This window comes from Equus caballus, chromosome 1, assembly GCF_041296265.1.
Source record: "Equus caballus isolate H_3958 breed thoroughbred chromosome 1, TB-T2T, whole genome shotgun sequence".
NCBI lineage: Eukaryota > Metazoa > Chordata > Mammalia > Perissodactyla > Equidae > Equus > Equus caballus.
In genome coordinates, this window is record NC_091684.1 from 172,835,121 (window position 1) to 172,859,239 (window position 24,119).

Consider the following 24,119-nt stretch of genomic DNA (forward strand, 5'->3'; position numbering starts at 1 on the left):
GACCAGTAACTATGGTTCAAATTTATAGGATGTATAGACTCTTCAGTTTCCTGGAGTGTGTCTGAAAATTATTCTCATTTCTGCCTTTAACACTCTATAACCTTGTGAAATAAAGCTTCATAACTATGATCAGTTACATGACGGCCAAACCATGATTTAAATATTGTAGTCATACAGGAAAGACCAAGCTATAATCTCATTTATGAGAAATACTTATACTGGATAATTTGAACAACCATGTTCTAGACTGCTTTATCACAAGCAAGCTTCAACAGTTGAGAGATTGATCACTGGCCATGAATGACGCCCCAGTACCCTGGTGGTTGACAAAAGCCTAGAAGAGTTTCTTACCCTTTCTACATTGCATTGCTCAAGTCAGGTGCATAATAATTGTTCTGAAAGGAATACTCATGCCACTAACTGCTGTTCAGCTCCTGAGTTATAGTTTGTGTATCCTTTATATGTTTTTTTTTTTTTTTTTTTTTGCATTTTTTGGTGAAGGAGTCAAACCTACAATTATTTAATTATTTCTCCAATATATTGATTTGAATGGATACAGAACCTGTTAATGCACTGTCTTAAAATATTTCAAGGGCTTGAGAATGGGTAATTTTGCTACCATCTACCTTGTTTCTCAATGTTTTCTTAGAACTACCCATAGTGTTAAAAACAGAGAATGTGGGTTTTCCCAGCAGAGAGATCTCTGCTCAAAAGTATTAGCTTTGCAACCTACTTGCTAAACACTTGTGAGATGTGTTTCATTATTTGGAAATTGAGAGAATGATGTCTTCTTTAATATTTGTTGTGACAATTATCAATAATATATCCAAAGAGATTGACTAGGCCAACTTGCTTTAATTATACTCAGTTAGTTGTCTTTTTGCAAAAGTGGCTAGATAATGCATTACTAAAACCCACTCTATAGATAACAGCTCTCGCCTTTGGGTCACCATGGTACCGGGTGCTTGAGTTTTTCAGGAACAGAGACTTGAATCCTTGTCTAGTTCAGTCTGATTAAGTCCACTGACTCATCAACTGGCCTACACAAATGACCAATAGGTGACCATTTGACATCAAGGAGCTGAAAAGTCCACCTTCAGATCAAGATAATATCACCATTTTCTGAACATGCATCCTAAGAAGAGCAATGAAGCTTGACTATGCTTGCATAAATCATCAATTACCTCACTTCTCTTTACCTCCAATCATCTATGTGCAAACTTCAGACCATCCTGCCTTTATCCCATAAACATCCCTAATTATCATTTTTCAGGGAGGTGAATTTGACATTTGTTCTCCCGTCTCCTCTCTTGGCTGCCTTGTGAATTAAACCCTTTATCTGTTGCAGACTTCTCATCTTGCTGTTGGCATAATCATGCAGTGGGCAAAACGAACCCGGTTTGGTAACAGTAGCTGATGATCAATGAATGAAGTTAACCTCAGTAGGTACAGAAAAAGCATTTGACAAATCCAGCATCCATTCCTGATTTTAAAATCCCAGCAAATTAGGAATTGAAGGGAAATTCCTCAACTTAATAATGGGCCTCTACAAAAAACCTACATCAAATGTCATACGTGATGATGAAAGACAATGCTTTCACTTCAGCTTCAAGGAGGAAATTTTGGCTCTCACCACTTCTATTTAATATTTTACTAGAGATTTTAGCCAGTGCAATAAAGAAAGATAAAGAAATGAAAGACTTATGTTTGGAAAGGAGGAAGAGAAGCAATGTTTAATCATAGACAGCATAATTGTCTGAGTAGAAAATCCAAGGAATCTACAAGAAAAAAATCTACTAGAATGACTACATTTAACAAAGTCAAATATGCAACTGGCATATGATCCAATTATTCCATTCCCAGATATTTACTCAAGAGAAGTGAAAGCATGTATCCAACAGAAAATTTACACTTATGTTGATAGCAGCTTCATTTGTAACAGCCTCAAACTGGGACTAATTGAAATAGACATCAACAGGTGAATAAAAAAGCAAATTGTTTTACGTCTATATAATAGAATAATACTTGGACAACAAATATAAAGTAATCATTGATACTTATAAGGCTGTGGAAATCTCATAAGCTGAGTGAAATGTGTCAGAAATACTACATATGGTTCTATTTATGCAACATTATAAAATATGCACACTAGTTTATGATGATGGAGGTATTCACTGGAAAAGGGGGAGGGAGGTAAGGAGAGGGTTGAGAGGATGAGACGTGAGGAAACCTTAGGGGTGATGCACAAGGCTCATTATCTTGATTGTGGTCATGGCTTCACAAGTATATACAAATGTCAAATCTTTTAAAATTGTTCACTTTAAATAGGTGTAGTTTATTTTTATCAAAATTATACATCCATGAAGCCATTAAAAAATCCAAATTTAACTGATGTCCCCCTCTATGTTGTACAAGTCCTGTTGTGTGACCCAAAAAGTAAATATTCCTCTTGCAGTCTCTCATTGGCCTCAAATTGTTTTCTTTTTTTAAAGTCTAGATAATGACTTTCCACATCCATGTGCTATATTGTTTATTTGCAACCCAGTATCATCCCAACCTATTTTGCATTCTTCCCTGTATATAAGAATAGAAGTTTGTAGCTGCTTTTCCAGAATTCTTTTCTAGTATAGTTTTGTGCCAGGTTCTGACAATGTGATCTGGAAGGTCTGGGAGAAGAGAAAGGATATGTGAACTTGAGCAGTATCCGGGCGTGAATTTCTTACTTAAGTCCACATCTGGGAGACTATTCACATGTTGACTTTGTTCTCACGAAGGCTTCTGATCTGAATCTGTGGAGAGTGAACTCCAGGAAACAGCCCTACCTAAGCTTCCATCTATATGTTTAGGAATAAATGTTTACAGAGCCTTAAGAAAGATATGTCCTTCTCCAGAACTTTATCCTGATAATGCTCAGAGGTTTTTGTTTTGTTTTACAAAATGAATGGTCATAAAAAATAAATAAGTCATGAGAACATAAAGTATAGCATAGGGAGTGTAGTCAATAATATTGTAATAACTTTGTATGGTGACAGATGGTTATTAGACATGCCATGGTGATCATTTCATAATGTATACAAATGTTGAAGCACCATGTTGTATTCCTGAAACTAGTATAATATATTAAGTCAACTATACTTCAATAAAAACGTGAGTTAAAAAAGTGCTTGCTTTTGTTGCTGGTACTTCATAGAAAAAGACTAACTTTTTAAAATTTGGTGTAATTGGGTAACATTTTCTTATGCTGATTCCAGAGCTTTCTCCCTGATCTTTGAGGACCATCTTGGTCTAGGACAGTCATCACAAATGAAGTCTTACAAATCGGTATCAGGCTAGCTGCAACAAAACCATCTGGGGAGCTCTTAAAACTACAACTTAGTGGGTCTGAATCTTAGAAAATATGATTCATGAAGTTAGTGGTGGGATTCCAGAATCTGTAATTTTGAATCAATCATATGTTGATTCTGCTATCAACTGCCACATGAATATCAGCTGATATGTCTTAACAATTTGAAAAGCTAGGAAAAAAGAGAGTCTTAACTTTGCTCTAGGGTTTTAATGCAAATTCATATGTTCTGGGTTTCCTACTCTGTGGAGGAAAATTGTTTGGTTAGACTTCGGCACCAAAATGTTGGCAGACAGACCATAGCAGAAAGCATCCTTGAGGCTCTGTCTCCGTTGAGTGTGAGATTAGTACTCAATTCCTGATTCACACAGGCTAGCCACGTCATCTGAGAGTCAATGAAAAGTCAGAGAATAAGGTATTGATCTAAGTTCATTCTATAGGGATTCAGTAATTTCAATCATGTTGTTGGTTTCTGTCTAGAATTCACATTTTTTACTTTTCTGAGATTCTAGAATTTAGGAGTATTTGACTATTTGTAAGGTAATGTAACTTTTTCTCCTAAAAGTTTTTATTAAGAAGATAGCATCCCTTACAGTTGGTATAACTAAGGACTGAGAAAATACTGTATTTCAAGTAGTAGGGATTCCAATGTCAAAGACTGTTTATTATTGTTGTTTAATTCAACAAATATTTAGTGAGCACATAATAAATATCAGTCACTGTTCTATATGTTGGGTTACACTGATAAAAAACACAGAATTCTTCGATAATAACTTTACTTCTTAACTTTTCCTCTGACTACAACTGAAAACTCTTTTCTGACACTCTCATGGATTAAAGCCTGGCTCACAAAGGATCCATGAGAATATTCAGTACGATATTAAAGTACTCAAGAAAACTGACATCTTCTCAGTTGCAGAAACATCCTGGGATGCTCTGTTAAAAAATGTCCATGTCCGATGGTGTTTTCAGTAGCATTAAAAGGTTATGATAGTAGCAAAACAGCATTAAAGGTTATGATAGCTGTTATTCAGATTCACAAGGGCCATCTGAAGACTGATATATGCCCTATAAATGATATCAGGGAAGAGAACATCTTTCTGACTTGAGAAGTCTAGGAAACATGCATCCCATTTCAGTCCCTGTCCACCAGGGGGGGCAGCTTCCTAACACAAGCACATTTCCTGAGTGAAATATAGGTTTTCATGTATCATTTCTCTGTGACTTCAACATTTCTTCGCATTAAGAATCAAGAACGTTACTTAGACAATACTCCAGAGATGAACTCTGCTCCAGGCTTAGTAACTGTGGTACTCTTAATGCTTGGTAGGTAAAATATCTCTTAAAATTTGGATTTTTCTTCTGTCATGTCAGCAAAATCTTTAATCATAATTTTACCCCAGAGCTTTATAACCAAGTTGACACAGATCTCTTTTATTTTTCCCAAGGACAAACTCATGGAAACTCAGTGAATCAGATGGAAGGCCCAGTGACCCTCTCAGAAGGGGCTTTCCTGACGATGGACTGTACTTACTCAACCACCGGGTACCCCACTCTTTTGTGGTATGTTCAATATCCTGGAAAAGGTCCACAGCTCCTCCTGAGAGCCACGAAGGCTGGTGAGAAGGGAAGAAATGACGGTTTTGAAGCCTTATACAATGAAGAAAGCTCCTCCTTCCACTTGGAGAAAGCCTCTGTCCAAGAGTCAGACTCGGCTATGTACTACTGTGTACTGGGTGACACAGTGACAGGAACTGCAGGGGGAGCTGAGCACAAACTGTGAGCAGCAACAAGGGGCCTGGCTGCTGAGTGTCTCTGACTGTTTGATCAACTCCAGTTTCATCATAGTCTATAGTTGTTTTCCCTCAGTCTCTGGTTGATACAAAAATCACACAAATGGCTAGAGCATAAGGACAAGAAGTGCACATTCCTCACACCCAACTCTTCATTAGCAAACCTGAAAACAGTGTGACACCAATAGTTGCTCATCCAGGGCAAGGTAATTGCAAAGTGAAACCACATAAAGAATGAAGTGGTGTCTGTGCACATCCGTACGGAACAAAGTTGTTGCAGGCCACCCTGGTGGGTATTGACTTGTCTTGTTATACTTTTAGAGAGCCAGTGTGTGCCAGAGAAGGTGGTGTTTGCACAATATCTTCCTGACAGAGTATGGAAGAGATGATAGGAGAGATACAGGCCCCCAAATCAGCTTCTTGATTAAAAAAGAAATGCAAAGAATATAGGAGAAGAAATAGAATCTCATATGTAACTGAACAATGGAAAGAAAGGAAAGGGATGTTTATTCTAGTTTCTTTCTTTGGTCAATCAGATACTAGAGACAGGCTCATATTCAAAATGAAGGAGATGGACTGAGAACATAATTGAGGAAATGAGTCGTGTCTAACTGCTGAACAGTGCCTCTCAACTTACTCCTGGCCGGTTAACTACATCAGTTGGTTTTCTAACAATAAGACCTCAAATGAGGCAGTTCTCAATGCCAATGAAGGAAGATGAAAGAAAATGCTTTTGGACAGAATTTTTTTGTAGCAATATAAATAGGGACACTGACTGGGGGAAATCTTATAGATTTCTGTAACTCCTGACTTCTCACAGAGGGAGAAGAATCATGAGATTGGGAGAAGGTACAGGAGTAAAAGAAGATGGTGTGGCGAAAAGAATAATAAAAAAATTCAATCTCTGGATTGCACAGCAAATACACTGTTGGTCTTTGCAAATACTGATGCAATCTTATTTAATTAATATTTGTATATTGACACACTGAGGACTTGTCTTGCTTGGGAGAAAGATTTGGGCACAGGAGTGAGGGATTTGATGCATGTTCTCTGATTCTGCAGTGGCTGTTATGATGAGAATGACTGCAAATGTTACTGGCTTTGAAATGTCTGTTCTTTCTAAAATATTTTTCTTTTTCTCGTTTTTACATCTTCATGAAAGTATTTTTTTCTTTTTATGTTTTCTTAGAGGCTGTATTTGTTGATGTTATGAATGGGTTATGATCATAATGTCAGTACATTTTCTTACATATTAGATATATATTCTTGGTGTAAGTTTAATTAATCTTTATTAAATTGGTTTAAAGTGTAAATTTTATTTTTAAACCTCAATAGATATAAATACATGTCAAATATACTTTAAATAATACAAAATTTTATATAATAAAAATGTTCTCATACATTTGGATAAACATAGTAGATTAATAACATACATTTATCTCTGTATTCCTGTGAAACTCTTCTATAAAGAAAATAAAAAAAAATAAAAGGTATATAAACCTTCAAACACAAAGAGAGCAGAAAAGGAGATGACAGCAGACAGTGATGTCAACAAGATTTTAGAAAGTGAGGAATATATGTAGAAATGAAAACTTGTATAACAGACTAGATAACAAAGAAACCCAGGCCTGGTGTGACAGAAGCCAACAAGAAGCCTCGCAATGTGTGTCCTGTAGCCTCATGGAAAGTTTAGAAAATAGAAACACCAATTATCTTTGAATAATTGAGGAAGATGGTTTGCCCATGCTTGAGCATGTATGTGTGTGTGTGTGTTTGTGTGTCTGTGTGTGTTAAGGGTATTGATGGAGGAGAGGTGATTAAAACAGGAAGAGGAAGTGAGAAAATGTAGAGGTAACAGAACACCCATGCTCTCCACAACCCTGAATAATAAGCAAAGATCACTTTCCAAAAGCAGAAGAAAATTGATCTTTGATAAATTAAGAGCCATAAAAATTTTCCCTCCAAACCTTGTATATTACTAAGCTTTTTCACTTTTGCTTATCAGTTAGTCTTTTTCAAATTTTTCTTTCCCTCCCTCCCCTAACTCTTTGAAACCACTAATCTGTCTACTGACTCCATAGTTTTACATTTTCCAGAATGTCATATAATTGGAATCATACAGTATGTAGTCTTTTCAGATTGGCTTCTTTCACTTAGAAATATGCATTTAAGCTTCCTCCATGTCTTTTCATGGCTTGATAGGTCATTTCTTTTTATCCCTGAATAGTGTCCCATTGTCTAGAAGTACCACTGTTTATTTATCCTTTCATTTACTGAAAGGCATCTTGGTTGCTTCCAAGTTTTGGCAATTATGAATAAAGCTGCTATAAACATCCATGTGCAAGTTTCTGTGTGGATATAAGTTTTCAGCTCATTTGGGTAAACAGCACAGACTGTAATTGGTGGATCACATAGTAGGAGCTTGTGTAGCAGTGTAAGAAACTGCTACACTTGTGTTCCAAAGTGGCTGGACCATTGTTCAGTCCCATCGGCCATGAAAGAGATCTCCTGTTGTTAGACATCCTTGTCAGTGTTAAAATCAAAACTAAATGGAGACTAGCCTTGAATATTCTCTGAGCAGACAAGATGAGTTTGGTCATACAACCAAAGCTTAGTTTAGCTCTTTTGTAAGACAAATTTGACTTGGGTCATTTCTTGCTTATGCCCTTGGATTTTGGATTTTGTTTTGGACTTTGGTCACTCTAATAGGTGTGCAGTGGTATCTCATTTTTTAAAACTTAATTTTATTGTAATGTGTAAACAATACAAGATGAGATATGTCCTCTTAACAAAATTTTAAATGTACAATACATTATTGTTGGCTATGGGTACAGTGTTGTACTGCAAAACTCTACGGCTTTCATCTTGCTTGAGTGAGACTTAATGCCTGTTGATTACTACCTCCTCATTACCCCCTGTCTGTAGCTCAAAGTAACCTCCATTCCTCTCTTTGATTCTATGAATTTGACTATTTTAGATACCTTATTTAAATGGCACCATACAGTATTTTTCTTTCTGTGACTGGCTTATTTCAGTCAGAGTAGTGTCCTCAAGGCTCATACATCTTGTTGCATATTGCAGAATTTCCTTTTTTCAGGCTGAATAGTACTCCATTGTGTGTGCATATCACATTTTCTTTATGCATTCCTCTTTTGTTAAACACTTAAGTTGTTTCTTCATCTTGGCTATTGTGAATTGTGCTGTAATAAACATAGGAATGCTAATATCTCTTAGAGATGCTGATTTCAATTATTTTGGATAAATATTAAGAAGTGGAATTACTGGATCATATGGTAATTCTATTTTTAATTTTTTGAAGAAACTTTATATTGTTTTCCATAGTGGCTGCACCTTTTTGCATTCACCTCAACAGTGTCCAAGGGTTCCACTATCTCCACATCCTAAAACAACACTTCTTCACATACTTGGTGGCCATTTGTATGTCTTTTTTGGAGAAATGTCTATTCTACTCCTTAGTCTATTTTTTATCAGTTTGTTTTTATAACCACTAAGTTGTAGGAGTTCTTTATATGTTTTGGATATGAACCCCTTATTATTATGCGTTTTGTAGAGATTTTCTCCCATTCCATAGTTTGACTTTCCATGCTGTGGTGATTTCCTTTGCTCAGCAGAAGCTGCCTGGTTGAATGTAGTTCCACCTGTGAACTTTTGCTTTTGTCCCTGGGCTTTCAGTGTCGTGTCCATGATCATTGCCAGAATCAACATCATGAAAGTTTTCTTTTCAAAAATCCAACTCTTGATTTTGTCAATTTTTTCTGTTGTTTTGCTATATTTCTGCTCTAATCTTTGTTATTTCCTTCCTTCTAGAGACTTTGGGCTTACTTTGTTCTTTTTCTAATTTTTGAGGTGTAAATTGGATTGCTTATTAGAGATCTCTTGTTAGGATAATTTGACCTCCATACAGAATTCCCAGGGGAATGTCTAAGACAAAAGAACACTTTTATATAGGAAACAATGCACTAAAACATGGATATAAAAGATAGGTTTTTAAAATGTTTAAGATATTTTATATGCAGATGTATGACTCCAAATTGCTTTTTGTGACATATTTCATTTATAGGATGTTAAAACTGGTTCTCCTGGTAAATAAATTTGAAGTTCATATCAAGACAGCTGAAACCTCTGTAGGGTTGGAAGATATTTCCTCTACCCACTCTGGGTCCTTCTGGCCGGGCTATGAATTAAATACACATGAGACAGAATAACAGGAGAAAATTAAACAGTGCTTCATAACATGTATACATGAGAGAGATTCAGGAAAACGGAGCAACTCACCAAAATGGCAGATGTTCTCACCTTAAACATTATCTTCAGCTACAAAGGAGGATGTTGGGGATGGAGGGAGTCAGTTATGTGAGATTACCAGAAAAGTACAACAAACAAGAGTAAGGTTATTATGCAGATTTAAGTCCTTGCCTTCTGCATTGATAAGAGTTTTTAAGGTAAAGTCATCCCCCCATTTCCTGGTACAGAGAGGGATACACATTTACAGATGGAGAGCTCCCTTACAAATTTAAATGTCTTTTACAAAAGGTAACTTCTACTTTTCAGAGGTTATCTCATGTCTGCAGTTTTTAAAAGTAACCAGCCCAAAATAATCCTCATGCCAAAGAGACATATCTTGGGTGGCAAATTCAAATCCCCCACATCTCCCTTGATTCAACTGTCCACTGTTTTCTTGGACACAAAATAATGATGAAGAGGATGATTTTCATACCTTTTCTTAATGTGTTTTTAGAGAAATTAAACTTGCATTTATAGTTAGTTCTTAAAATATTCCAAACTATAAAATAATGGAGATTTGAGAGACCTCTGATAAAAATGTAAAGGCTGTTATTAACACTTGGCTTCTTTATCTTCTGCTATATCAAGGTATAAAATTGTCTCAATTTTAGCTTCATCCTCTTCTGTAAATTTTAATTTCTTCTTGGTATTTTTATTTCTGCGAGTTTTCCTTTTTTTCTGTTCTCTTTTCTATCTGAACATTGATTTTTTTTAAGCTCTGTCTTTTTTTATTTTTTCTTACATCTCACCTTCATAAGATTTAACTTAGTTCACTAACTTGGGTTCCTCTTGTACTCCTCTTTGACTGTCCATTCCACAAAACTAACATTTCTTTGAGCTATCTCTTTGGTGGGCATGGTGGGTTTAGTGGGTGAGGGAGGTGGCTTTAGACTTTGCATAAAGGGACAGGCAGGAAAATCCCAACCTATGGGCTCAGCTTTCTTGGTTGAGTAGGGATGGAAGAATATTCCTCTACCCTCTAAGTTCTTATGGCTCATTTAAGAATTAAATTGACATGAGACAGAATAGTAGGAGAAAGAAAACCAGGAAAACTGAGTAATTCACCAAAATGGTTGAAGCCACCACCTTAAATACTATCTTTAGCTAAAGACAAAGGAGGATGTTGAGGGTAGTGGTTTGGAACTTCAAAGGGAAGTAAGGCAATTTACATGGAGATAGAAAAGCAAACGTTTGGTAAACAAATGTTTTCTGGCCATCTGTAGACAGAGAGAACTTTGATAAAAATGGGTCTTTCTAGGGTCCTGCTTGTCTAGCACACCAAGTTTATATCATACTATAGTTATCTTGAGGTATTAGCTCTTTCCCGGAACAGACCTTCTATCTTAAATGCTTTTAGGCAATTAGAGGGAAGGTCAAAGTTTCTGTCTGAGTCTTTTGTTCTTAGAAATAATTAAGCCAAAGACACACATTTTGGGGTGGCAAATTCTTATCCCTCACAGTTGTTTTCTTTCATGTCTGAAACCATCTCAACACAAGGTTGACCTAAGTGAAGCCATATTGTAGAAAAGAGATCATATTGTAACTTTGAATGACCTCTGACTAACCCAGCTGGATTTGCACCCTGTAGGAGATCCACCTGTTCTATAGATTTTATGACCCTTGTTTGCGCATATACCTCCCAGATGCGATAAGATGATAACTTCTTTCTTTTGAGTTCCTTTGGAATGTGATGACCCTCAAACAGAGAGCCTATGCTGATAGCCATCATCAATGAAAACTGAAAGATCTGGTGTGGCAACTCCCAGTCTGTAACACCAGAGGGTCAATGTTCCTAACCCCGTCCCCCGTAACCCACTGGCCTACATAATTTTTCAAGATTCTGTGCCCCTTAAGATGATTCTTTTGGACGTTAGTCAGCCGTCTTCTCTCTTGCTAGTAAGCTGTAATAAAATGCCCTTTCTCTGCCACCATTTTGCCTCTTGACGACTGGCTTTTGTCTCATAGCAAGCAGATCATGCCCTTTATGTGGTAACATGTCTATCCCTTAAGAAATTTGTAACAAGATTTTTTAATTTCAATTTAATCAAATAATCTCTTTCTGTATTTGTTTTTCTTAGTCATATATTTGACTCATTTAGAATATTTTGGTTTTCACCACATGCTCTTATTTTTTTCTTTTCCTTTCCAATCTGTCTTCCACTGCCTTGATAAAAGCTTTCTATTTTTTCTCTACTTATATAAAAAATGTAGTGTCTTTCTGTTCTTACGACAAGTATACTTAAATTATATATATGTTTGTGTATGTATTTTTTTCTATGCCCAATTTTACTGTCTAGCATTTCCTCCAGTCTATACCATTCCTTCTCCTTGCGTATTCTTTTTCTCTTCCTGATTTACTATCTTTTGAATTACATTAGTGGTGGTTGGAGTAGACTGTACACCAATTATTTGTCAGACCAGTAATTTCAAAGAAAACTTATCAAATGAGATGATAAACTACAGTTCCAATGCACGTTAGGAAAAATAAGAAAAAAGAAAACCATCCAGCACAATAATCTGTTGATGCAAATAATCCATAATCCATAATGTATAAATCAAACTTGAGGTGTTTACTATGAGCTGGATCTGAGGACAACTGCCCCAAGGGCGTCCTTCTCCGAGGAAGGAGCACACCAAAGAAGTGGGGTGGACAAAGTGCTTATACACTATCTTAGAACAAAGAGCATACATCGCATATTACAGGAATGTCTCTTTTACTACTATCATGAGATGCTTAGCTAGCACAGCAGGTCACAAGGTGAGCACAGCAGGTCAGTAATTAATCCTTAGTCTCCAAGAAGAGATACTTATCCTTAAAGAATTGCTGATATGAGGGGAAGATGCATCCCTATCTTTAAGGGCATTATTCTGTGTTTGGAACATTGTAAATGTTTAAAGTAGATGTACAATGCATGCTCAACAGATGGTGTCAGGCTTTTCTGGAGTAACAAGGTCAGGCAGAATTAGTTTTCACCAATGGTTTCCTCATATATTCTAATATATCGTTCTGTTTTTCACTCATTCACCAATCAGAACATGAATTCACTCCATTTTTTCTCAGAGCCCTTGTCCCTGATTGCACCTCTGACTGGAGTGATTCTTCCTACTAACCTCATGGCTTGTCTCTTCACTCCTTCCCAGTCTCTGTTCCTAGAGAAACATGCACACGTGTGAATAAAGAGGAATGCTCAAAAAAGTTTACTATAGTGCTAGTGCTGTATTTTATAGATAAAAAATCAACATCTTAACTGTTGAAGGGGAGCAGGTTTTGCTACCCCAAAATATGTTTGTGGCATAAGGATTATTTTGAGCTAAAGGCAATCAAAACACAACAGATTCAGGAAAAGCTCTTTACTTCCCTGACAACTCCCTAAATTTACTTTGGAAAGGGGGCCTGTTCCAGGAAGAGAGCTATTAGTAGAAATAACTTTTCACCTAATCAACTTATCCACATAATAGGGCAATCTTTGTTTCCCAGGCATCTCCTCTGCCTTTCTGTGATTGGTCTTCCCCAGACCCCTACCCCTTTCCTAAGCTCAGGATGGTATATAAACCTCAATTATCTGTCTATCCTTTGAGTTTTCAAATCTTTATGGGGCTCTAAAATGCAAATAATAAAACTCGTTTTTCTCCTATTAATTTGTCTTATATCAATTTAATTATTAGGTTATCCAAGGAATCTAGAAGGGAAGAAGAGAAAATTTTTCCAACCCAACACTGTTCATCAATAGAGGAAGGGATGCATAAGTGGTTGTATATCCATAATACAGAATACAATGGAACAGAAGGATGCGTATGTGTGTTAACACAATAAAACCTACAAAATTTATTGTTGAGTATAAAGCAAGTTACAGAAAGTTATGCCCAAAGGTTTATTTGTATTATAATAAAGTATAAATAAAATACTATGCATTTTCTGTTGATTCAAATCTATAATAAAACCCCTGGAAGCATCAACTCCAAATTGACCAAGATGAAGAAAGAATTAGGGTAATAAGTGATACAAGAGTCAGGACTGGGGGTGGTAGTAAAGGTGGATTTTAGTCTATATGTAATGTTTTATTACTTTTAATAATCCACATATTCATGAAATCCTCCTATCATTAAAATTAATAAAAAGTCATAAAAATGATAAATCTATGAAAAGCAGTAGGATATATTAGAGTATATGAGGAAGCCATTTGGTCTAAAACTAATTTGGCCCTACCTCGTTTTTCCAAATAGGCCTGATGTGACCTGTTGAGCACGCATTATACATTTACTTTAAACTTTTACAATGTCCCAAAGACAAGAATGATGCCCCTAAAGATAGGTATGTAACTTCCCCCAAGATCAGCATTTCTTTAAGAATGAGCATCTCTTCCTGGAAACTAAGAATTAATTACTGACATGCTGTGCTCACTTTGTGACCAGTGACCTGCTGACCACTGAACCGCTATGCCAGTTCAGAATCTTGTGACAATTGTAAAAGGGACATTCCTGTCATATGTGCTGTATGCTGTTTGTTCCAGGATGCTATATAACCACATGCTACACCCCACTTCTTTGGTGCCCTCCTTTCCCTGAGAAAAGAAGGCCCTAGGCTAGTCCTCACATCTGTCTCATAATAAACTCACCCCAATTTTGATTTATAGATCGATTACAAATTATTTGCATCAACAAAGGCGATCACAAAAGTTTTTCCATATTCTTCTCTATTCTTTTCATCAAAAAAGGGTGAAAGGAGAAAATGAGCATGTTCCTCATAACATTTTGTCCAACCACCCCAAGCGTAAATATTTCTCCCACCTCTGGGGTCACGCAGGTTTTAGTTCTCACTCCTCTTGGGATCCTACTCTTTCACTCAATTATTGTTATGCATATTTTTGTCTTTCCTAGTAGACTCTAAACTATATATTGTCCTCTTTTATATATTCTTAAGACCTAGTAAATTGCCCTATTTATACTAAAACTTCAATAAATGTTTATGAATTTATTTTGAACTAAGGTAAAGAAATCAAATAAACAGCACAAGATGAGATTTACAAAATTATTTTAAGATATTAATTTTCATGAAATGCCACTTTAAGTAGGATTTGGTTCATTGTTAATTCTAATTCAATCTAGGCAGCTACTTTGTTTTCTGACCATCTGCATTTCCTTCATCAGGAAACAGTGAATGTTGCTTGGGGTTGTGTGACTGTTGAGCTGGTTGGTCTGAAGTGGTCTTTGTTGACGGTTTCAGTCCACTAGGGGGCACTCTAGGCTTAATAGGAAATAACTTTCTCTGATGGTCCCAAGGGGATAAACATGAGAGAAGACCAGAAAGTGCGTGAGTCAGTTAAATTATAGAAAGCAAAGGTGGAGGGAAAGGGGCACGGTGTTTGTGTAAAGTTCATCTCAGGTTTCCAGTTCTGCCATTCTATATAAACCTCAGAAAGCTGGATCTCACATCTTTATAAATCCACTGTGAGGATGACTTTCCGGGAATAGGAATATTACTGGGCATTGTGAGCATGGAAGCTTAGCAGAAAACATCCCCATTATCTGTTTCCAATGTTTTAATTGTTATGATTAAATTCCCCAAGCCACTGACCTAGACATTATTCCAAAACATCAGAAATCTTACCTTGTCATATATTTCCCCTGAGACTAGAAAGAACAAGAATAAAGAGAAGAGAAGAGTAAAAAATAAGGGACAAAAATAGATGGAGCGGGGGAGGACAATATTTAATTTGACCAGCAAAGTGTGGCCAGATAAGAATCAGCTGTGCGGATCTAGGGTGGCTAAGAGTTGGACAAGAGGAGAGGAGAGCTGGAAATTACGTTAGCGTGGATAAGATATGCACATCCTATTTTTCACCAACCAAATTCCTGTTGGAATCACTTTCTATGCAGAGACTGACTGTATGTCTTGGTTTCTAGAACTCTCCAGATTTCAATAAATTGTATTTACTTCCGCAATACACAATGCATGCTATCAGATCATTTTCCTTTATCAGAATTTTCATATAACTGAATTCTCAAAAGAATTCTCAAATTCTGTCAAACTATGCAATTTAGGAAATGGTATCACTCTTGCCTATGAATCTCCAAGATTCTATGTAATGAATCAAGACTGATTCTTCTAGGAAGATCATCCACTCTTCCTCATACACTATTCCACAAACTTCTCTTACATAAAGTGTTTTAAGAAAAAGAAAATGTAATACCTGTATATATCCAAAATTTTACCCCTGCCTCCTTGGACTGTTCACAAGCACAATTTTGGAGAGATCACCTCGCAGGCTCACTGGGACACTGTGGGTGGAGTTTCTTGTTATGTGAATGACAGAGCTCAGATGTGGCTGGTGCCCAGTGAGGCTGGTAGAACATACTGACTGTGAGAACAAAATTTGTCTGGACCCAAGACTCTACACTCTCCAAAGCAGGAGCAAAGTCACAGCAACTGGGCAAGGAGTCATGAAGAGACACTGGGGAGCTCTGCTTGGGCTTCTGTGCCTCCAAGTTTGCTGTGAGTTCAGGCCATCCCAGAGAGGGGACTGGGGAGTGTTCCACAGCTGACAGTGGGAGAGAGGGTAGGGAGAGCTGGCACAGAGCTCCTAGATGGTCCTACATACTCATGGGTGTTTCTTGGGATCTTTTAGACGTTTAGAAACTGTGTCAGTCACTTCCCAGTGACATCACTTGAGTTTGTTTTTCTCTTTCCAAGCAGGGGTGCTAGGGGTGAATGTGGAACAGAGTCCTTCAGCCCTCAGCCTCCAGGAAGGAACCAGCTCCACTCTGAGGTGTAATTTTTCTACTACTGTGGACAATGTGCAGTGGTTCCGACAGAATCCTGGAGGCAGCCTCATCAACCTATTTGTCATAGTTTCAGACACGAAGAAGAATGAAAGATTAAACGGCACAGTGAATTCTAAAGAACTGTACAGTACCCTACTCATCACAGCCTCTCAACTGGAAGACTCAGCCACCTACCTCTGTGCAGTGAGGCACAGTGCTCCCAGGTGATCTGTAGCCTGTACTTAAACTGCAGTTGGGCCTGCAGCCCCACCCCTTCCATGAAGCAGGCATATTGCCCCAACAGCAGCCTTTGCACATCTTTGAGTTTTCAGATTCATGTTCCAGCACTTTTTCCCTCCTAAATTAGCCCCTTCAAGACTCATTTCACCTGTGATTTTTTTGCCCTTTTTATTCCCAGAAATCTTTTTGCAGATAAAAAGCTCTAATATGAACCAGTTGAAGCAATTGATAAAGATGCTAATGTCCATGCCCTTTTAAAACAGATCTCCTGGCAAATAGCATATAAATTACACGTAAATTACTCTGATGGAAAAGACTTGCAAAGGTGAAAAAAAAGGTTATGGTGATCAACAAATACAAATAGATGACTCAGTTTTTCAATTAACTACAAATGGTTCTACTTTCAAGGAAAAGGAAAGAGAGCATGTATAATGTTTTTTAAAGGCTGGATTCAGCTTTTTCACTCCTGGAAATAACGAATACAATAAAAATAATTTTTCTGAGAGTCAGGAATTCTGTCTAGCTTTTACATATATTATCTATTTGAATAGTAACTATACCCTGTAAATAAGTACTTTCTCTCATTTTATGCCTGAATAGAGCGAGGATTGCAGAGCATAAGAGACTAGCTCAAGCTCACATTATTAGTAAATTAGTGATTCTGGAGTGACATTACACCTTATACTCTGAGCTACCTGATATAGAAGATGCTTCAGAATCACAAAATCAAAATGATTTCTGTTGATCCATTTGTACAATGTGTTTACGTAGGTCACTGACAAAAATCTTCACATAGGTCATTTCCAAATAGCACCTTGTATGGAAGAGCTCCTGGAAATTTTCATTCTGTTTCATTAAAATCCATTGCACTTCCTTGCATTTTGAATTAATCTATTACTCATAATTTTGAAACATCATGCACGGTTTGGAAAAGGGAGCAGAAATCTCCCAGGACCACCCCAAAAGAAACCCACATCGGTTATAGCCAGGCACAAAGACTTCTGACAACCAAACTTAAAGTTTAACCTTGAGTGTGGAAATATTAAAGTGCAAGTAGAATTAAACAAACACGTAGATACAAAGAACAGATTGGTGGTTATCAGAGGAGAAGGGGTTAGGGGACAGCGAAATGGGTAAAAGGACACATAAGTACTGTAAGGGATGGAAATTAGTCTTTTGGTGGTGAACATGATGCAGTCTATACAGAAACTAAAACATAATGATGTTCACCTGAAAATTTACGCAATATTATAAGCCAGTGTAAACACAATGAAATAATAATAAAAAATGAAAAAAGAAAGAATTCCAACCTGCACTGTCTATGTTAATGAAAGGGTAATGATAGAAAGGACTGATACCTTGGAAATTAAGATGAACACAAATGGCAGATTCCAGGAAGCTGGGAGCAGGGCCAGACTCCTGGACATGTCACCTTTGCAGTTGTGGAAGGCACCCTGACCTTGATTTAATACTCTGTTATCCTTGTCTTGAAATTCTTAATAATTTCATCTTTGTGCTTGTGTTTTGTAAGTAAAGTCTCATTAAAGGATGGATCATGTGCCTTAGCAGAGGAGATACATGGGCAGCAGGACACAGGACAGGAACACATGCAGGCTCAGGTCCACGGTCACAGAAGGCAGTGTGTGAGCTGAGCAGTTTGCAGGGTCACCTGTTGTGCCAGTACATGCTTTGGACTATCTGGGGCTCTTATATGCAGCAAAGGGGTGCAACAAACTTTGTTGGTAAATTATTGAAAAATGAAAGTGTATTTATGGACATCTCAGTAAAGCAGCTTGACAGTTTCTTACACAATTCAACATACTTTTACCATAAAATCCAACAATGGCATCCCTGGGTATTCATCCAAAGGAATTGAAAACTTATGTTGACACCATAACCTACACACAGATGTTTATGGCAGCTTTATTCATAATTGCCAAAATCTGGAAGCAGTGAAGCTGTCCTTCAATAGTGAATGGATAAATGAAAGGCGGTACATCCAAATAATAGAATATTACTCAGAGCTAAAAAGAAATGAGCTATCAAGACATAAAAAGATAGGGGAACCTTAAATGCATATTACTAACTGAAACAAAATGATCTGAAAAGGCTGTATACTGTGTAGTTCCAGCTACATAACAGTCTGGAAAAGGAAAATGAAGACAGTAAAAAGACCACTGGTTGCCAGGGGTTGAAGGGAGCAGGAAGGATGAATAGGCAGAACGCAGAGGACTCAGACTCTGCTTCTGATGAGAACCAAACATTGGCTAGGGACAACTTCAGACCCCCTCAATTGCAGGTAGATGTGAAAATGGAATGGTCTTAGACTTCCATGATACAGGCATTTTCTCCCCACTCTTACACCACTCCACATTGCATATGACTAGTCCTCAATAAATATTTACTCTGTTAAATAGCATAAAGTAATTTTAGAGTTAGAAAACCTCTTAGAAATCGTTTAGTTCAATTTCATTTTGCAAAGATAGAAACTGTACTCAAGATACTGGTGTGAAACAATTAGCAAATGAGCTGAGAGTAGAAAGTAACTGGATTTCCTCATCCTCTTCAGCATTTTTTCCCTTGCTTCCTTCCTATAGGACCATACTGCTGAGCAAAGAGAAACTGTCTAATGCAAGCCCAGTCACTTAGATCTCTGCAGTTTGTGTGGGAAAGCCATTATCCAATAGATTCTTACACTCAAATGGAGAACTCCAATTTGTCTAAATTGTCAACACGATAGGCAGGAAAGGAGACTCAGGCTGAGCCACTGTTATTCTACCAGCAAAGTGATCCACATTATACCTTAAATCTAAGAGTAAGGCAAATTTGAGTGTGCCATGTCAATATCCGCATGTATTTCTAAAAATAGCAAATACATTCATTATTTCAGGTGGACATCTTATGAATGGAGATAACTCACATATTTTCAGCAAAAATGATAATTAGAATTGGACGACTCACGCAGCTGACAGACCATTACATTCAGTTGTGGATGCTGTACTTCAAAAGGGCAAACATTGACCTAAGTATTGGTCTCCAAGAAGAAGGAAATTTGCCCAGAGAGGGTTTGATAACTCTTATCTTATAAGGAATGGGTCAGAGAATGGGAGACCCAAAGAATCGAGAAGTTTTACATATGTAAAACCACATGTTTTATATATACATATATATTTCTAAATTGAGTTGATATTCTTCAACACAGATGTCTTTAAACACTTAATGCTGTGAGATGTGGTTTGAGTAAGTCTAAAATTAGATTTATTCTTTGTAATTCTAGAGGACTACTGAGTGCAAATCACTGGATAGGGGCTTCCACTTCTGGAAATGAGATAGTCTTGGTTTCCCAGGGACCATTGCTCATGATCAGTTCTTTAGGATCATTTACTATTTATAATGTCTGCTTAGTAGACACAGGCAATATGCAGGCTTCCCTAGATTTATTCTCACAGAGGGCATCAGAAAATTCCAGGAAATTAAAGTGGATGAGAAATTAAAGTAGAAGAGAAACTCACTCTCTTGGCAGAGAGATAACTCTGGAAACTCACAGGACTGGAGGACAATATCAATGAATTGAAGAAAGAACATTGTAGTGGAGTTTGAGAGAAAAATGATAGAGTACTGAGCTAGCAATGACCAGCAATGGCCAACGTAGCAGGAATTCATGCCAGGAGAGTTGGCTTATACTTTAGAGGAAATTCCACATAAGGATATGATTCAGTCATTGCACTTAAGATATGCCATCCATTTTAAACTACTGTCCTTTTCTTTTTTTTTCCAGCTTTATTGAGATATTATTGATATATAACATTGTGTAAGTTTAACATTGTGATGTATAACATGATGATTTGGAGAAGTATATCGTTTTATCATAATAAGGTTAGTTAACACATCCTTCCCTCACATAATTACCAAGGTTTTTTGTTGTTGTTGCTGTTATTATTATTATGGTGAGAACATTTAAGATCTACTCTCTTGGGGCTGGCCCCGTGGCCGAGTGGTTGGGTCTGTGCGCTCCGCTGCAGGCGGCCCAGTGTTTCGTTGGTTCGGGTCCTGGGCGCGGACATGGCGCTGCTCATCGAGCCACGCTGAGGCGGCGTCCCGCGTGCCACAGCTGGAAGGACCCACAGCGAGGAGTCTGCAACTATGTACTGGGGGGCTTTGGGGAGAAAAAGGAAAAAATAAAAAAAAAATCTAAAAAAAAAAAAAGATCTACTCTCTTAGCAACTTTCAGTTATAAAATACAGTATTGTTAACTATTGTCACTATGAAAGAGTATGGCATCTGAGCCAGCAATGGCCAGGGAAGCAGGAATGCATGCAGGAAGAGTTGGCTAACACTTTAGAAGAAATTCCACTAAGGATATGGGCAGTAATTGCATTTTAAGGCATGCCATGATCATCACAAATTTAGGACCTAAACTATATTTTGCAAGTGATAAAACACAATGCATGGATGACTTTCATGTTATGGGGGTCATATAATAAACAACAACAATCCTTGAAATGAGTTATCTGTATGTTACAATATGGTAAGGTGAAGGATATGGGGAACAAAAATCACTAAGCACATCTGTATACTCGCAGAGCACAGATAGGGACAACTGCACTGAGGAGCAATCAAAAGAATCATGAAACTAATTAATGATAACAAACACCAGTTTTCTAGAAATTCTAATGCATTCTTGAATGCAGAAAACTTGTCTAAACAAGCTGCACAATATATGATAAATATGATACATGCATATGATACATTTTGACTATTAAATAAAACAGACAATTAGCTTTAAAAGACAGAAAATATGTAAGAAAGTGTTATCTTAAGAGAAAAAAAGGTTTCCTGGTTATTGCAGTAGAGCTGATAGTGGAATTTTCTTCTAAGCCTAAACTACTGTAAAGCTGGGAAAACATATGAAACAACTGTTTTCAAGGAATATAGACAGTGAAAGTTTGCAAAGCTTGGGAGAAGCAAAGACTGCAAAGAGACTCCCACATTCACTCAACATTTCTCTCTTGGGAGCAGTTTCTAGATATCAGCACAGAAACTGGGATCCCCAGCAGAGAGTGACAGCTTTGCTGGGTGGAGGAAACAGAGTTCAGAAGTAGGGACATTAATATAAGTGGGATCCGAAAAAAGGGTATTTGAGAGAAATGAGGCACATACAAAGAAACTCTACAATTTTTACAGAGGATTTCCCAATCCTACATATAAGCTACATGTATATAGAGAAAGACATTGGGAAACCTGGTAGAAAACAGCTTCTGAGGGTTTAAAAGCCCCAAGGAGATTTTAAAGGTTGCCCTGGTAAGACATTGGAGCTCTGGCCCTGCCAGAGTGAAGAAGTCTTGGTAAACACCTTGGATTTTCAATTGAGTCACCAGAATAAGGCTGTATGCTAGGAGTAAAGATGATGTCCTAGGACAAAAGGAAAATTGAAAAGAAAAGATCCTGCCATAACAAAGATTAAAGTAAGCCTCAACAGAATCTAAGTGATTTGCTGATAATTTAACAAAGTTAACATTCTTTAGAGGAAGACAAAATAATCCAGACCTTCTACATATTATTACCCACATTGTATACATACAATAAACAAAATTACTAAAAATGTAATGAAGCAGGAACAGGGCTAATAATCAACAGATAAAATAAGAAATAGATGCAGACTCAAAGATGATTCAGATTTGGAGTTAACACCCAAGGTTTTCAAAATAAATATGACTAATATGTCAAGCACTTCTTCCTGTTGCTGACTCTGTTTACAAACCACAATCATATCCTCGTCAATAGATCCATGGAGATGGTACCTACACATTGCAATAGCTTCCCTAGATTTCTCCATGAACTCCTCCTTCAAATCACATTTCATCAGCTGGACATGCTTGGTTTCTCAGATTGACATTTTAGGGATTTCTTCTCTGATCATCCAACTATCCTCAGACCTTCACTTCCCCAGCTCATCTCACAACTCTGCAAGGTCAAATTAATGTAGTTAAGCCCCTCTCTCTTAGCACTGATGGTAATTCTGCTTCTCTGACTATACTCTGACTGATACACTAGGTAAATATAAATGAATATAATGAGAATTCTTCTCTGCTTTTAAGAAATGTGTTTCTAGATACCCAGAATAATCAGAAACACAGTGTCTTTGTTTTCTAAGGCCACCATAACAAAATGCCACAGACTGGGTGCCTTAAACTACAGGGATTTATTTTCTCACAGTTGTGGAGGCCGGAAGTCCAAGACCTACGTGTCAATCAGTTTGATTTCTCCTGAATCCTTTCTTCTAGGCTGGTAGATGGCAACCTTCTTGCTATGTACTCACATGGTATCTTCCCTATGTTCATGCATCCCTCATGTCTTTGTGTGTCCAAATTTCCTCTTTTTATAAGAACATCAGTCAGATTGGATTAGGGTTCACACTAACTGCTCATTTTAACTTAATCATCTCTTTAAAGGCACTATATGCAAATACAGTCACATGCTGAGATACTGGGGATGAGGACTTTAACATATGAATTTTAAGGGTACACATTTTATCCCATCCCTAGCACAGCCAGGAAAAGAGTAGACCTTCAACAAGCGTATTTAGCAACATGAGTTGTAACAGAAAGCAGATAGAAAAAGAGTAACATTGTTTGGTCTTATATGTTTCTATAAAATGTTGAGTGTAAGAAGACATACTTATCACCATACAGAGATCTAGGAATAACATTTTTTTAATTAGAAAATGTCTTATCCTGTATAGAGATAGATGAGTAACATCTCATCTCACAAAACAAAAACTTGAACAAAAACTGAACAAGGCTGATGTCCAGGCTCTTAATGTGTTTATTTCATTAGGTACAAATGTACCAGCACAAATTTTCACAGCATGCTTTGGACAGTGATTATGGGCAGTGACTATACTTTAGGTGGTGTATAATGCAAACCACTCTTTGCATTAATATGGAAGGTCTCTGATAGAAATATGAGCATTCAATAAAGTCTATAAGCTCCTCTATTCTTCTGGAGGCTCAAAGTTCTCAGAATCTTTCTACCTCCAGAAAGGAGTCTCCTGCTTGTGTGTAGCTGAGCCATTGTTTCTTGTAATGACCATCACTCTCAGGAAAAGGAAGTTCTATTTCATGCTTGTTGTTCTATCATGGGATTTAGAAACACATTAATACACATATACTTCAGCATGAGGATCTTTCCCTGTTCCAGCATTGATATCACACCAGGGACAGAATCTCTCCAGCAGTTACTTACCTCAAATAACCAGGTCTCTGCCTCAAACAGGCTCCAAGGCAGGTGAGATGGAACCTCTCAATGACTCATACTACAGAGTCCCTGTTCTCTCTTACTACATCTAGTATTCCATACAAAGCCTGCAGTTTCCCCTGAGACACACTTTAGAAGAGAGTATCAAGGGTTTCATAAGCGATCTGGACCAGGATGAGATATCCTTCCATCTGAAGAAACAGCCAGCTAAGGTAGAAGACTCAGACATATACTAGTGCTGAGTGGCACAATGACAAGAACTGCAGGGGGAGCTGATATTTCAGGAATGTTGCTATTTTACCTGTACATCTGTCCACTGACAACCATCACTATGTCTCTTTTTTTCAAAGTATTACAAAGGTAATTCACCACAGATATAAACTGTCAGCTGTCAATAAGCACAATCACCTACATAGCTT